Genomic DNA, 17820 nt, shown 5'->3' with positions numbered 1-17820 from the left:
ATGCCAGATAGAAGGTGCATTAATTCACATACATTGATACCCTTCCACATGTCTTGGTCCCATTACCCTCCCCCGCCCTCCGCTCTCATAGTTCTTAACTCACAGAAATTGTAACTCAAGTTTCCTGACTTCTCAGGTATGTTTTTCTTACCACACCATGCATTGGTTGAGTATAACATCCTTTAACTCTCTTGTCTAAGTACCTGATGTCTGTTATGGCATAGTCAACCATTTTGTTATTAGTTATGTATTTACTTATTCCATATTATATATTAATCTGCAATTCTCCTTAAATAGCCACTTGTATTTATCATAGGTTGTTTTCCCCAGAAACAACTCTGAGGTGAGAAATCTTAAAATGGAAAAAAAAAGTTTTACTATTTACCAGGAAGTATTCCTGGGAAAAACCAGTAGGCAAGTGGAGAAGCCAACAAGTAGGAAAAGGAAATCAAACAAGGGCACCATGTTAGACAGATTGCCAAAAGGTTTTCACTCTGTCCCAGAGGAGAGTTCTAGAGATAGTGTAGATCATGCTCAGTGTAGATCATGCTCAGAATTACTTAGATTAGACTTAAGAGAAATGACAGGGTACTTTAAACTTCCTTTCCCATCAGTCATCATTTAAGGGGTAGTCTCTTACATATGGATATATTATTTATTTACTAATTTACTCTCTTCAAGTAATTGTACAAAGGAGTTGCCACTCAACAAAACAGTTCCTGAATACATGTATCTTTTTTTTTTTTTTTTTTGGTGGGTCATGGGGCTTGAACTTAGCCTGGGAGCTGTCCCTGAGCTCTTCAGCTCAAGGCTACCATCCTACCCCTGGGCCTGGGCGTTGACGCTACTGCCCTACCCTCCAGCCAAGCCCCACTTCCTGTTTTCTAGAGGTTAATTGAAGATAAGAGTCTCAGGTCCTTTTGTGCCTGGGCTGGCTTTGAACCTTGATCCTCAGATCTCAGCCTCCTAAGTAGCTGGAATTAGCCACCCGCTGGCTCAATGTATCTTGATCAATGTCAGCTCTTTGAGCATTTTCACTCATCCCTCCCAATCCTCCCCTTCCCTCACTTTTCTTAATTTTGTAGTATATACATTGAATTGTTTTTACTGTATTTCCTCCCCTTTCTATTTTCATTTGTCTTCCCCTTAACAGGGAGTTTCTTAACCTCTGTACTATCAATATTTGGGTGAGGTTCCTTGTTCTTGATTGTGGGAGTCTGTCCTATGTATTATAGGATATTTAGCAATGTCCCTTGCTTCTACCCATTAGGTACCAGGAATATCCCAACTCCCTTTCCTTGACTGATTATGGTGACCAAAATTATCTCACTTGATTTTGACTAGTGGAAAACAAAATTATCTGGTGTTGATTACCATTGGTATTAATGTTATCCTTGGAGATGATGATTTCTCGGAACTTTAGGCTCAGACAAAATAGTCTTTGGAAGCCTAAGAATAGCTCAATAGATAGGGTTTCTTGAAAGAGGTTGATACTCAAATTTTTTTCTTCTTTCACTAATGTTTTCTTTACAAATTCTGTTTTTTGCCAAGAAAGCCCCCTGGAGTATGGAATGTGCTTTAAAAGCTGTGTAGTATATGCCACACAGATGCTGTGTACTTTGGAAAAGGCCTGTGTGAGAAAGTGACATATGAGCTGTGATAAGAGCACTGAGAAAATAAATCATGTTAAGGCCTAGGAGGGCCTTCTGGACAGGGAGAATATGGAAAGTCACTAAGGTGAAAAAGTGCTCAATGTGTTTCAGATTTGAAAGAAGTAATTTGGGTACTGGAATACAGAAATTGAGAAAGAAAAGAATGAAGGTGAGATGAAAGAAGTTCAAAATAGGACAGGGCCAGATTATAATACCCTGGCCTCCGGAGACATAGTTAGATATACTTAGTTTATTCTTAGTGAAATGGGAGCTTTTGAATAAACTTCCAAATTTCTGATTCTGATTTAGAGTTTTCACAGAGAGCAATTGTATAGCTATGGATCATCATTTAGACTTGGACTGGAAAAATAAAAAAATGGTATGATCTATTGAAGAAATGGTGATAGTTTTGATTAAGATAGGAACATTGGAAGGGGAAAGAAGTAGAGTAAAATAAATCTTAGAAGCACAGTCAACAAATTGGCTGATAGGATGGAAGAATGAGAAAGATGAGATCCAGGGAGGTTCCCAAGTTTCTGAAAACACTGGTAGGTAGATGATGTGAATGAATGCTGGAGAAAAGATTTATCATAGAAATGGGACAGGATGAAAACTTTCATAGTGATCTGGAATGTGAAACATACAAATAGACTGAAGAGGGCATACACACACACACACACACACACACACACACACACACACACACACACACATTCCAAGCACACACATGGGTCTTGGCTGGAGCTTTGGTTTGGTTACTGGAGCTATGGTTTGGATATGGTTTGTGTGCTGGAAGCTTGCTCCCCTGTGTAGAGATTAATATTTGCAGGTGGTACACATTTTTGAGAGGTATGGCGTAAAATTGCTTGGAGGTACACACATGAGTGTACATGTGCATGCACACACATGCGTGCACGCACGCACACACACACAAAGGCAGGAGGATCATAAATTCAAGGTCATCCTGGCCTACAAAGTGAGAAACTTAAAAAGACGAAAGGCCTGATGTGAGATTATTAGGTCTTTTAAAGGGATTCATGCAAGTGCATTTTTACTCTGTGAGAAAGTCCTACCACAGTAAGTTGTCATTAAAAGGATGAATCTAGTCCTTTCCCGGTCTCTTGCTTCCTTGTTCTTACATCAGCCCCTCTTGGCATACTGTGATACAGTCAGATGGTCCTCATGCGGATGCTGGCGCCATGCCATTTCAACCTTCAGGATTGTAAGATAAATATGCCTCTTAACTGTTGTTAAGAGGGTGCTTTTAGTTTCCTTCAATAAGAGAGCAGGGACCTGGACAATAGTTTGCCAATGTAATTTCTTTCGTTGTCACTACTTATACATGGAAAAGTAATAATGCCAGCTTCCACATCCAACTTTTCTCCATTTCTATTCATTCCTGGGGTATTACCAACATATCTTCCTGTTCCTCAGTTTCCTGCCATACTTGCTTTTTACAATTGTGTCCTCCACCTTCTAAAACAAAACTTGGCTTTTCAAACAGCCATGTTTATCCAGCCTCCTGCTTGCCTAGTTTCAACTTACTGCTTTGTTTGATGTTGTGGTGCTTATTAAGCCTACCTCTGGCCTCATTCCATCTCACTCTCTCTGTACTGGCTGCCAGTTTCCAGGTACATGTCTGAGACTACATTCTTCCTGTGAGTCTCCAAGAACCATGTTTATTTGAAGACCTCAGGGATGGGGACTCAATTAAGCTGAGCACTGACTGCTGATGAAATGATCAGCTGTCACTTGGCTGGTAAGACAGTATGTCCCACAGATAATGTATAAATGTCGTGCTTAGATATATAATCCTTTGGAATAAACCAAATATGTTGTCCTGGAACTTTTCTCCTCCATGATGTATCCCTGGGGCTTGTTATTTTTATGTGAGCTTTCTGCTAAGACATTTTGCTTGAATGGCATCTCAGATTCTACTCACTATAATTTTACTCTGTGTGTGTGCGTGTGCGTGTGTGTGTGTGTGTGTGTGTGTGTGTGTGTGTGTGTGTGTGTGTTGGTAACAGGGCTTGAACTCAAGGACTGGGCTTGAGCCACCACTCCATTTCCATATGTTTTTAGTGGTTTATTAGACATAAAAGTCACATGGATTTTCCTTTTCTATTCACTGCCTTAGAGCCAATCCTCAGATCTCAGCCTCTTGAATAGCTAAGATTACAGAAGTGAGCACCAGTGCCTGGCTTCTTCTTAGCTTTTCATTCAAGGCTAGCACTCTACCTCCATTTGTGCTTTTTGGTGTTTATTTGGAGATAAGATTCTCAGAGACTTATCTGCATGGGCTGGCTTCAAACTGTGATCCTCAGATCTTAGCTTAATCTTAATTATTTAAAAGATCTTAAGTAAAACATTCTTTTCTGATAGCAATTATATCTTGTTGGTTTTAATGTTTTTATTACACTTGTCTGCTTTTATTTCTAAATTTCTCCTGTAACAGATATTTTTCACATAGGCTGTACTGCACAGGACCCCATATCCCTGCTTGAAAAGTTCCCACCACAGAAGTCTCGGTGTGAAGAATGTAAAAACATCACACAGCTGTTACTTCAGCCTTCTCCATTGGTCCACGCAAGTGAGGTAGGTTGGAGCAACAAGATGTACCTACACAGGCCCTTGGTTTATGATGACAGGAGCAGGAGCATTGGAGAAGTTCAGCCTCAGCATTTGGATCCAGAGGAAGATGTGCAGTCAGCTGAGAGTGATAGATGGCTCTGGGTGCCACACCGCTGTGCTGTGGGCAGGTCTATGGTGCCATATATGGCTGTGGTTTTGTGCCTATTTTTCTATTTTCTGAGCCTTTCTAGAAATTTTGTGAATTAAACAATTGTCTCACTGGGCACCAGTGGCTCATGTCCATTGTAATCCTAGCTACTTGGGAAGCTGAAGACTGAAAATCCTAATTCAAAGCCGGCCCAGGAAGGAAAGACTATAAGTCTCTTATCTTCAATTAATCACCAGAAAACTGCAAGTATGCTGTGGTTCAAAATGGTAGAGGGCTAGCCTTGAGCAAAAAAGCTACCAGGCCCGGAGTTCAAGCCCCAAAACTGACCAAGAAAAAGAAGAAAGAAAAAAAACAATTGCCCTCTTGCTCACTCCTATGTAGAAGTCAGCTAGAATTGGTTACATGACATATAGGAATACTACTTTTTTATTCTATGTCCATAAGTCATCATCCCATGCTTCTGAGCACCTTTCCTGGGAGTCTTCTTTTTCTTTTTTTGTCAGTCTTGGGAATTGAACTCCGCAACTGGGCATTGTCCCTGAGCTCTTCAGCTCAAGGCTACTGGCCTACGTCTTGAGCCACAGCATCACTTCCAGTCTTCTAGTGATTAATTGAAGATAAGAGTCTCACGGACTTCAGTGACCTTAGTGCCCAGGCTGGCTCTGAACTATGATCCTCAGATCTCAAGCCTCCTGAGTAGCTAGGATTGCAGGTATGAGCCACAGTGCCTGGCCCTAATTGTCTCTTTGTAGATAATTTGTCCTTTGTTTTCTGGCTTCTTTCAAATTGTCCTTTTTATTTGTTTATAGTTTGAAAATCAAATTGATTTAAAAGATCTGAAAATATACTTTTCTAATAGCCACTATATTTTTGGTTTTAGCTAGATATCATCTAGATGTCAACCTAAAAGAAAAGGAACACGCACACGCACACACACACACACACACACACACACACACACACACACAAATTAAACCAGTTGAGTTTTGCTTCATTTTGTGATTTCTGTTCTTTTTTAATGATTCCCTCTTTACCATAGAGCTGTTTTGTATTTCCATTCTCAGAGTCTATAGTCATCTGCTTTTGTTACTACTCTCAGAGTTCTTTTATTTTTATACAAAAACAAAAACAAAACACACCACAAGGTCTTGCTATTTTACTAAGCACATTTTTTTTCTTTTATTAGTATTAATTAATTGGACAAGTGGATTTCATTGGGATAGTTTACCCTCAAACTCTTGATCATCCCAGTAGCTGGGATTATAATCGTACTCTACTGCACTTTGCTTTCTCAGTAGTCTTACCGTTCATCACCCTCACAGTTGTTGACCAACTTTCCAGCAATCATTTTCCTCTTTTAAGAGCCCACATTAAAAATTAATACTCTTATTTTGGGGCTGGTGACTCATGTATGTAATTCTAGCTACTCTGGAGGCTGAAATTAAGTATCAAGGTTCAAAGTCAGCCTGAGCCAGAAAACTCATGAGGCTCTTATCTTCAATTAACCACCAAAAAGCTAGAAGTGGAGGTGTGGCTCAAGTGGTAGTATCAGCCGTAAGAGACAGAACTTTGGGCTGGGCATGGTGGCTCACCTGTAATCCTAGTTACTTAGGAGGCTGAGATCTGAGGATCACAAGTCAAAACCACTGTGGCAGGAAAGTCTGTGAGATTCTTAAGTCCAATAAACTATTCAGAAAAGGCCAGGTTTTGGTAAAGTGCTAGCCTTGACCACAAAGAGGCTCAGTGAGGGACAGTGCCCAGGCCCTGAGTTCAGGGACCAAGACTGGCAAAAAGAAAAAAAAGGGGAGAGAGGGAGAGAGACAGAGAGAGAGAGAGATAGAATCTAGGCTCTAAGTTCAAATGCTAGAATTAACACACACACACACACACACACACACACACACACACATTAGAACTGTAGGTTAATGTAAAACAACCTTATGTTAACAGGGCCAGTTCAAACTGAATGACGTAAGCATATCATCAGCAGCTGTAGAATTAAGCTTCAGAAGACTACAAAATGTCTCATGCTTAATGGAGAGTCCAAGAAGTAGTTCCTTTGAAGTCTGGAATAAGTTGGTAATTAGTATAATGCTTCCAACTTGTTTCTCAAGATTGCTCAATATTGCTTTGACTATTAAGCATATTCTATATGAATTTTAAGAGGGTTTTGTTATATTGTATTTAATCTGCATATCACTTTCTGTGACATAGACATTTTAATCATACTAATTTTTCTAGTCCATAAATACAGATTATCTTTCCACTTATTTATATCTTTTTTGATTTTTTCCATCAGTGTTTCATAGTTTTCAGTGTTTAGTTCTTAAAGGTCTTGATTTAAATTTTTTGTAGTTGCTGTTACATTACTTTCTAATTCCTTTATCAGACCATTTCTTTTTGGTCATAGAAACACTATTGGCCTTTTTAAATGATAATTTCTTTATTAATATTTTTGTCAATGCTGAGGGTCAGCTAAAGCCTTGGATATGCTAGGAAAGCGTGCAAACAAACTAGTGTGCAAACTAGGAAAGTGAGCTACATCCTCACCTCCCTCGGCCCCTCTATTAACTTATATACTGGTTATGTGTCATGTGCTTTTATTGTATTTCTTTGTTCTCTTTTTGTTGTAAATATAATCAAGTCATCTGCTGTTAGAAACAATGTAATTTTTTTCTTTCTGATTTGGACACCTTTTGCTTCCCTCTAGACTAATCACTCTAATTAGACTATTAGTACTATCCTGGGTGGAACTGATGTGAGAACTCCTCATCTCCCTGATTTCAAAAACTCCTAGGACACAAAGTAATCATAACCGTACATAACACATAAGACAGACACACAGATAATGGAGCAGAGTAGAGAACCTAGAATAAGCTTAGGCATTTGTGGATTTTGGGCAAAGAAGCCAACAGCACACTGGAGAAATGGGCTGAATTTTAGACGAAAAGCATAAAGACAATATCTTCAAGAAACAATGCATAGAAAATTAGATAATTGCATGTAAAGGAATGAAATTAGACCCTTGCTTTGCCCCATATACAAGAAAAATTAACTGAAAAGATTAAATACTTAAATGTAAGACCTGAAACCATGGAACCCTTCTAGGAGAAAACTCCATTCCCCTCATCTGGGCAATATTTCTTTTTTCTCAGATGGACTCCAAAAGTCACAAAAAGGAAAATAAAAAATGGATAACTTGGATTATACCAAACAAAAAAGCTTCTGTATATTAAAGGAAACAAAATTAAAGAGACAAGTAACAGAGTGAAAAGAGGAAGAGACAGCATATGCCCACCAACCTCCAACCAATGAGCAAACACTGACTCCTTCTTGCCTTGGGTCTCTCAGACCAATGAATTCTGGAGTTAAGAAGTTTATGCAGATGCCTTTCCCTTTTGTCTCTAGAGACTTCCACCACCTGACCATACTTGAACATGTCCATCTGCACAGGACACAAGGACCTGCATTTGCCCATTTCAATGCTCTGCTGGTTCAAATCATTATTAGTTGAGTCTCTGCTATTTCAGGTGGCAATAGCAACACACTCACAAGCTCTATATACATTACAGTAACTATGATTAAAACTATATTACATACTTGAAATTTGCTGAGTAAACTTTTAAAGTGTTCCCAACCCCAAAAATTAAGTGATGGCTGGGTGCCAGTAGCTCACACCTGTAATCCCAACTACTTTGGAGGCTGAGATCTGAGGATCACAGTTTGAAGCCAGCCCAGGTAGACAAGTCCATGAGACTTTTATCTTCAATAAACTACTCAGAAAAAGAACAGAAGTAGAGCTGTGGCTCAGGTGATAGAGGATTAGCCTTGAACATAAAAGCTCAGGGACAGCACCTAAGCCCTGAGTTCAAGCCCCAGGACTAGCACACACAGACATAAAAAAAATTAAGGGAAGTAATACATATTCTAATAAGTTTTATTAACTATTCTTCAATGAATGTATAAATCAGAACATCATCTTGCACACCATGAATGTATCCAGTTTTTTATTTGCTATTTATACTTCAAATAACTAATGTAATTTTCTAAAGAGACTAAACCAAAATCTATAGACTCAAGGAAGCAATTGAAACAGAATAATTCAGCAAAGTTACTGAAACAAAAAAAACACAGACATAAAGCCTCATATATTAAAGCAAGCAGTAAAAATCGGTGAGAAGAGAGATTAACCCAATATAGAATGTGAAAACAGATGAAAAGACTTAGCATGAAACAGACAGAACTCACATGAATAAAACTGTAAAATACCATGAAGAGAATAGAAATGAGATGTAAAAGTCTTTGCCACATTTTTCACAGAAACATAACCTGGTTGTAGTATCATGGCTCCTTAGATGAATCTGACTGACCCTAATAGGGTATGTTGAGCTTGTTTGTGTTTGTGCTTGGAACCAGACAAACTGGTTCATAAAAACTTGTCTATTGTCTATGGTAACGACAATGACAAGGTTCTGGCACATGAGTGGATCAACAACGCAAAGGAACAAGCTAGAAAATATATAACAGCCCAAATTTACACAGCAATTAAGATTTTAAGGGAGTAGAAAACCAGAAGAACAATGTTCAGGAAGTAATGCACCCACTACCTGATGAATGTAACTGAAACCCCTCTGTACATCACCCCAACAATAAAATAAAATTTAAAAAAAGAGAAAAGGAAAAGGTTATTTAGTAAATGGCATTGGGATAACGGAGTAGCCATTTGGGGGAAAAAGTTGGCTCTCTGCTTCACAGATTATCCAAAATGATTTCCAGATGAATAAAAAAAAGTCACATTAAAAAATAAAGCCATAAATTACCAGAAAATAAAAGAAAATCCACTTACTTAACTACAGAAAGAATCATGTCACTATAAAAAAAGAAGAAAAAAGACAGATGGGAAAAATACTTTGTAGTTTACATCACAGAGAGCTAATTTTCTCCCAGATAAAATCATTTACACATCAGTTAAAAAAAAAAAAGATTTTAGCTAGCCGGGTGGCTCACACCTGTAATCCTAGCTACTCAGGAGGCTGAGATCTGAGGATCAAGGTTCAAAGCCAGCTTGGGCACTAAAAACACTGTGAGACTAATCTCCAATAAACCACCAGAAAACTGGAAGTGGCACTGTGGCTCAAGGGGGAGGGCAGTAGCCTTGAGCTGAGTCAATGCCCAGGCCCAGGCCCACAGATCAAGCCCCACAACTGACAAAAAAAAAAAAAAAAGATTAAAAAAAAACATACGAAATCTAGATACAGGCAGTTCAGCAGAAGACCAGGAAATGCAATATGAACTTAGTTTTAGCTATTTGAGAAGATGAGTCAGGGAAGCTACAAGTTAAAGGCCAGTTAAGGCAACATAGCAAGATCCTATACCCACTGTTTTGTTTTTTGTTTTGTTTTTCAGCAGTCCTGTAGCTTGAGCTCAGGGCCTGAGCACTGTCCCTGGGTTTTCTCAAGGCTAGAGCTCTACTATTTGAGCTTTTACTTATTAATGGTACCAAGGAATTGAACCTGGGTGTTCATGCCTGATAGGCAGGCACTATACCACTAGGCCAAACTCCCGGCCCCCTAACTGTCTTAAAAAAAAAAAAAAAAAGAAAGAAAAAGACAAGACAAGCTTGTTGGCTCAAGCATGTAATCCTAGCTATTCAGGAGGCTGAGATCTGAGGATCATAGTTCAAAGACAGCCTGGTGAGACTCCAACAACCTCTCTGAAAACAGGAATTAGCACAGTGGCACAAGGGGTTGGGGGTAGCCTTGAGCTCAAGAGCTCAGGGGCAGCTCCCAGGCCTAGAGTTCAAGGCCCACGACCAAAAAAAAAAAAAAAAAAAAAAGCAACAGTTCCGAAAAAAAAGTATACTATAATTTAGGAAATGCAAATTCAGAGATGGTACAGTAATTTTTTTTGCCAGTCCTGGGCTTGATCTCAGGGCCTGAGCATTGTCCTTGGGCTTTCTCAAGGCTAGAGCTCTACCACTTGAGCGTCAGAACCACTTTCAGCTGTTTTCTATGTATGTGGTATCAAGGAATCGAACTTGGGTCTTGGTGCATGTTAGACAAGCACTCTATCACTAGGCCAAGCTCCCAGCCCAAGGTACAGTATTTTTTTAAAACACGACAGCACTTTGTTGGTGAGGTTATGGAGTAAATAACATTGTCATATATTGATTATGGAGTGTAAACTTTTATAAGATCAATAACATGCCATTTGTCATTATCGACATGTTAGGAGCATAACTCTTTTAACCTAGCAATTTCATTCCTAGAAATTCATCTTTTGGTTTTTGTTGGTATTGGGTTTTAAAGCCTGGTACTTACCAGAGAGGCACTCTACCACTTGAGCCACACACCTCCTACAAAGTCATATTAGGGTTACACGTGGGAAATAACTCATAGACAATAATATTCTCTGTAATAGCAAAAGACTAAGAAAATAACTGAAGTATTTGTTAGTGTATCCTATAAACGATGACATACTTATTCAACGGAATAATAGAAGAGTACGTAGTTGTAGACAAGAAGATCTCCGAGATGTAATGTTCAATTCAAAAACCATAGAACATGCTGGTATGTTGATGCATGTAATCTAAGCTACTAATCTACATTAGAATTGTCTAGGCAAAAATACAAAACCCTATCTGAGGGGGAAAAAAAAATCTAAGAAAAGCAAAAAGAAAAAAAAGAAAAAGGATAGGGTTTGAGATGGATCAAATGATAGTGTCTGTTTAGCAAGTGAGGATCAAAACTTGAAGCCAATCCAGGCAGAAAAGTCCACAAGATTTTATCTGCAGAACCCACAAAAAGCAAAATTGGAGGTATGGCTCAAGTGGCAGCATGCCAAATGAACAAGCAAACCAGTCTAATGCTGCAATAAATCCTGGTACCAACAAAGAAGCAAGAGAGGGAGGATAGAAAGAAGAAAGGTGGACTGAGACCAACTACCCCATGTTTTCACTCATTTATGGAAGCTAGGGAAAGACAGAAAAGAGAAAAGGGACCAGTGAAAACGGAGAGTGATTATAATTGAAGTACACTCCATGCACGTATGAAACTATCACAACAAAATCTATTGTTTTGTGCAATTAATACATAGGTTAGGCAGGGTGCCAGGGGCTCAGACTTGTATTCTCAGCTATTCAGGAGGATGAGATCTGAAGATCACAATTTGAAGCCAGCCTAGGCACCAAAGTCTGTGAGACTCTTCTCTCACTACAAGAGCTGGAAGTGGGGCTGTAGCTCAAGTGGTAGGTCACTAGCCTTGAGCAGAAGCTTTAGGGATAGCACCCAGGCACTGAGTTCAAGGCCCAGGACCGGCACCAAAAGTAAAATTATATTTTATATATACAATTTTATTAGCATAGATACTAACATATGTATAATATAATTAATATATATGCTAATAAAATTGCCAAATTCGCAGATGAGTTACACATTGCCTTTACCAAATGACAAGTGTTCTTCATTTACTGACCTTTCCTATAATGAAAACCAGCTCATAAGTGGTTTTTAACTTTAAAAGAAAAATCTAAAAGAAAAAAAATTGTATTTACTCTGTTCGTTAAGAAGCAAGACAAAATGTTAACAGTGATTGAGCAAGAAATTGCATTTGAAAATTCATGCTATAGATTAACATTGTTTTTTAAGTGTTGGCTGAGCTGATTATGTGGGTTTTGCTCTGTTGTATTATATGGTGCACAAAAGCTTTTTAATGTGATGCAATCCTAGTTGTCTATTTTTGCTTTTGTTGCCTGTGTTTTTAGAAGCATATACTAAAGGCCATTGCCCAGATCAGTGCTGTGGAAATTTTCCCCTTCTGTTAGTAGTTTTACAATTTCAGGTTTTTACATCTGACTGTTTAATCCATTTTGGATTATTTTTGATTGTAGGGAGAAATAAAAATCAAATTTTTTTCTTTTGTTTGTGTTTTTCAGTATTTCCTGTACAGTTTATTGAAGAGATGATCATCTTTCTACTGCGTGTTCTGAACATTTTATGAAAAATCAATTGACATTTCTTTAAAAAAATTTTATTGTAAAGGAGACATACAGAGGAGTTACAGTTACATAAGTCAGGAAATTAGTACATTTCCTTTTAAATCTTAAATTCACAGATGTGGGTTTTTTGTGCCAATACCATACTATTTTGATCTATATTGCTTTGTGGTATAATTGAAATCTAATAGTGTGATTCCCCCAGCTTTTTTTGTTTGGTTCAAGATTTGAAGTCTTTTCTGGTCCCATACCACTAAACCACAAATTTCCATACAAATATTAAGGATTGTTTTTCCTGTTCTTTAAAATATGTCATGGAAACATTCACAGGGTCTGCGTTAAATCTGGAGACCATTTTTGGGAGTATAAGCATTTTTCTACAATATTGATTCTTCCATTCCACAACATGAAAGGACTTTTCACTTATTTGTATCATCTTTCCTTACTTTCACCAATATTTTATAGTTTCATTGTACAAATATTTCACATCCTTGGTTAAATAACTTTTAAGCATTTTATTCCATTGTAAATGGTACTGTTTTCTTCCCTGATTTTGGATAAAATTCGTATAAATAGAAATAATACAGATGGGCTAGCAATGTGGCTTATTGGTAGAGCGCTTGCCTAGCATACATGAAGCATGGGCTCAATTCCTCAGTACCACATACACAGCAAAAGCTGAAGTGGTGCTGTGAGTCAACTGGTAGAATGCTAGTCTTGAGAAAGCTCAAGAACAGTGCCCAGGTCCTGAGTTCAAGCCCAGGGACTGGCAAACAACAATAACAACAATAGAAGGAAGGAAGGGAGGAAGGAAAAGTGGGAGAGAGAGAGGGGGGAGAAAAAAGAAAATCCAAAATCTTGTCAAAACAAAAGAAAGACACAAGAGAAAAATTGTTAACATGGTTTTCCTTTTGAAGCCTTTAAACACTTCTTCTTTTTCTTTCTTTCTTTCCCCCCCCCCCCCCTGGATCTTCTGGGGTCAGTTTATGGCAGTCTGATTCTGTTTTCCCCCTTCAGTGGGAAAGCTTCTTTGGAAATTTTTAAGAATCTTTATCCCATAATTATGCTGAAATTTCATAAATTTTAAGCAGAAATGAGTGTTTCTACATTGTGTTGTCATTCTGTGTATCTTTCAGTCTATAAACTTGAACTTTTTTTTGACCTGGGAAAATATTGGGTTATTTTTTTAGCCTGTAGTCTGTTTTGATTGCTTTTTGTCTTATGCATCATCTTTTTATTTTATTTTCCTCTGTCAGTTGTTTGTTCCTCTTTTTCATGCCCCTGCTGTATTTTGTTTTGTTTTGTTTGTTTGTTTGTTTTTGCCAGTCCTGGGCCTTGTCCCAGCCCTGTCCCTGATCATAAATAATTTTTTGATCAAAATTATTTTCCCCTGGGCACATTGAATTTTAAGTTTTCTTTCTGAGATTATTTTATCATTATCATTTCTTTCTTTCTTTCTTTTTTTTTTTTCCAGTCCTGGGCTTGTGCTCAGGGCTTGAGCACTGTCCTTGGGCTTTCTCAAGGCTAGAGCTCTACCACTTGACCCTCAGCACAACTTCCGGCTTTTTGCTATTTATGTGGGGTACCGAAGAATTGAACTCGGGTCTTCGTGCATGCTAGGCAAACACTCTACCACTAGGCCAAACTCCCGGCCCCTATCATTTATTTCTTACACTTAGCTCAAATAGATCAACTTTTTCTTTCTGTTTCTGTTGTGAGTTATTTTGAGCTCATGATTTTCAAATTTTTTTCATTGTTATAAAGGTGATATGTAATAATTACATAAGTCAGGTAATGAGTACATTTCTTTTTGGACAATGTCAACCCTTCCCTTACATACTCCCCAGTGTTTCCCTGTCATCCCTAAGCTTATAATCTTTTTTTAAATACACAAATTTTTGGCTTAACATTTAGTTCATGTTGGAGAGTTGTGTCATATCTTTGTCTCCTTTTCTATGAGGTTTTATTTTGTGTACACTTTTTAATTACAATATTTTTATCTCTTTTGTACTCCTTGTACCTATAAAACAAACGGGATGGTATATGCTTATAATTCCAGCACTCAAAAGATGGTAGCAAAATAGTCATGAGTTCCAGGGCAACCTAGGCTATTTTACTGGACTTGGTCTCAAAAAAAGAAAGAAACGAAAGGACTGATCATTGTAAACTTAATACGGCATTGTTCTGGGCACAGCCTTATGCAACTGATGTCTAGCACATATTTTGATTACATCGCAAGGCAATTTGACCAGGCTCCCAGCTCAGCTCACAAGGCTGAGATCTAAGAAAGGATCACACATGGAAGCCAACCTGGGCAAGAAAGGCGATTCTTATTTTCAGTTGACTACTAAAAAGCTAAAAGTAGATCTGTGGCTCAAGTGGTAGAACACTAACCTTGAACAAAATAACTCAGCAACAGTGCCCTGCCCAGCCCCTGAACTCAAGCCTCAGGACCAGCATACACACACACACACACACACACACACACACACACACACACACACACGCAATGGGACATAGACCATCTAGGTTTATGTAAGTACACTCTGGATATTTGCAAAAGGATGAAATCACCTAAGCACACATTTTCACTATGCATCCCCATTATTAAGTGACTCATGAATATACTTCAACCAATGACAAAGTAAAGACTTTACTGGATCCTGGTTCATAGAACTATAAAAAATGTTAAGATTGAGATTACTGAGGAGATAAAAGGAGTCACTGAGCAAGATAATCCAGGTCGTTACTAATTGGAGACATGAAAATGCTACTGTGGTTTTCATTTTTACTTATTTATTTTCCCTAAGAAATGCAAACTGAAATGTGTATCAACGTCCAAGGTATCCTCAGTCTAAACCTAGACAAGGGTCAATGATGGAGTTTGGAGGAAGTGAGAGGGAAGCCGGGCTATGGATAAAAAAAAGTGATGGGGGCCGGGAGTTTGGCCTAGTGGTTAAAGTGCTTTCCCAGCATGCACGAAGACCCGGGTTCGATTCCTTGGTACCACATACATAAAAAAAAAGCCGGAAGTGGTGCTGAGGCTCACGTGGTAGAGCACTGGACTTGAGAAAGTCCAAGGACAGTGCTCAGGCCCTGAGCTCAAGCCCAGGACTGGCAAAAAAAAAAAAAAGTGATGGCAAAGTTCTCTCTACCATTTTCCAATGTTTAAAACACATATATCAAAAAGCCTTTTACAAGTAGGATCCTTGTTAATATGGAGTAATTGAAGTACCCTGGTCCTTTTATTCTTTAAACTGAATGTTTATGTTTTCTTACATTTAAAACAAATATATGGGGCTGGGAGTTTGGCCTAGTGATAGAGTGCATACCTAGGATGCATAAAGACCCAGGTTCAACTCCTGGGTACCATATACATAGAAAAGAACCAGAAGTTGTATTATGGCTCAAGTAGTAGAGCTCTGGTCTTGAAAGAGCACAAGTACAGTACTCAGGCCCTGAATTCAAGGCCTAGGACTGGTAAAACAAAAAAATATGAGAGGTTGGGAGCATGGCCTAGTGGTAGAGTGCTTGCTTAGCATGTATAAAGCCCTGGATTTGATTCCTCAGTACCACATACACAGAAAAAGCCAGAAGTGGCACTATGGCTCAAGTGATAGACTGCTATCCTTGAGGAAAACCCAAGAACAGAGTTCAGCCCTGAGTCCAAGCTCCAAGACTGGAAAAAAAGAAAAAGAAAACATATCTCTGAATAAAGAAGAACTTTGAAACCATAAAGCAACACAAGTAACCCAAAAGGAAAATACTGATCAGTTTGATTGCATCAGATTAGAATTTCTGTTGTCCCAAAACCACCATAAATAAAGTCAGGTTAAATGAAAAACTGAACTAAACATTTGCAGTGAATATTTGAAGGATTACTCCATTATTTCCTAAGGCAAACACCAAACTTCTGGTTTAAAAAAGTGGTCAAGATCATGTCTAGATAATTTATGTAAAAAATACGTTTAATTCCAAAAAATAAAAGTTTAGTTCTATCTGTCTGTCTGTCTGTATTTTTTCTGCCAGTCCTGAGGCTTGAACTAAGGGCCTAGGCACTGTCCTTGAGCTTTCTCAAGGCTAGTGCCCTACCACTTGAGCCATAGCATCACTTCTGGTTTTCTCTGTGTATGGGGTATTAAGGAATTGAACCCAGGGCTTTGAGCATGCTAGGCAAGTAGTCTACCACTAGGCCATGCTCCTGGCCCTTCAGTCAACATTTTTAAAGTGAGCCAAGGAAATATGTTGATGAATCAAATTATTATAGATTATGCCCAATTTCAATTCCAGATTTCTGAAAGCATCTTATATTTATCATTAGTCTTCAACATGGTCCTATCCTAAACAGTAAAAGATTTTTATTCAGAATTATTCACTTTTCACATTCACCAGGAAAATGTCTTTAGGCTTAAATAGTATGTATTTGTTTTAGTAAACTTTTGAAAAACACTTGAGTGGTGTGAGAAAATGGTCAGAACATCAATGAATATAAGAATGATGCAAAGCTATATAGAGAAAGAGCCTACACTGAATATAAAATGCTTCTAAGAAATATGGTACTGTGTTACCAGTGGTTATATCTGGTTGTTGGTTTATGTGTATTTAAGTCCTCTGTATATCTTCCAGCTGCTACGCCCCTCTCTTCCCGTGGACATCAGAAAAGGGGAGAGGAAGAATTTCTCACACAGGATCTTCCATGAATATGTTGAGACACTGTTTGTCCCTCATGACCTGAACTTGAAGCAGGCTGTATGTGGCCATCTGAAGGGACTTGTGAAGTCAACAGTGAGTATGATGAGACAAGCTTTACCATTACTGTAGAAAGTTATCAGCTTCCATGGCTATCTGTGAGTAGTCAGGGCACTGAAGGAGTCAGAGCAGTCCAGAACTGGCACACTCCTACTCTGTTAAATCCAGTGTAAGGGGCTAATATAACCCCCACTTTGAGGCCTTGCACACAGCTCTGAATGTAGAGGAGTAAATGGTATGTCGTGGCCTTACTGCTCTTCAAACATGAACAGGCCAATCCTATCTTTGTGACTGTAGTTTTTTTGGTTTGTTTTTGTTTTGTTAGTTGTGGGGCTTGATCTCTGGGCCTGGGCATTGTCCCTGAGCTCTTCAGCTCAAGACTACCTACCTTTGAAACTCATCACCACTTCCGGGTTTCTAGTGGTTAATTGTAGATAAGAGTCTCTTGGTATGTAATGTCAGGCTGGCTCTGAACCATGATCCTCAGATCTCAGCATCCTGACTAGATAGGATTAGAGGCATGAGCAGTGTGTGGCTGTGTATTTTATCTTTGTGACTGTGTATTTACTTACTTATCAATAAGGTGAGCTTTTCTTTTTAATTTGAGTCTTATTCTTCCTTTAAGACTATAATAAAGCTCTCTCCATCAGGTGCCTTCTTATCTCACACATAGATGGCATAATCTT

General features: G+C 38.5%; 1 protein-coding gene across 1 annotated transcript in view; it reads left to right on the top strand.

Moving 5' to 3' along the window:
• Window positions 1-17041, top strand: part of Tc2n (tandem C2 domains, nuclear) — a 72341-nt gene extending 55300 nt beyond the window's left edge. The window contains exons 16-17 of the transcript XR_016537595.1: window positions 4108-4242; window positions 17012-17041. The gene's annotated coding sequence lies outside the window, so the exon portion shown is untranslated. The remainder of the gene's footprint in view (window positions 1-4107; window positions 4243-17011) is intronic.
• Window positions 17042-17820: the final 779 nt, after the last annotated feature.

This window comes from Megascapheus bottae, chromosome 14 (assembly GCF_031878675.1).
Source record: "Megascapheus bottae isolate mThoBot1 chromosome 14, mThoBot2.hap1, whole genome shotgun sequence".
Lineage (NCBI taxonomy): Eukaryota > Metazoa > Chordata > Mammalia > Rodentia > Geomyidae > Megascapheus > Megascapheus bottae.
The sequence above is the reverse complement of the archived record's forward strand: the minus strand, read 5'-3'. Positions and strand labels throughout refer to the sequence as shown.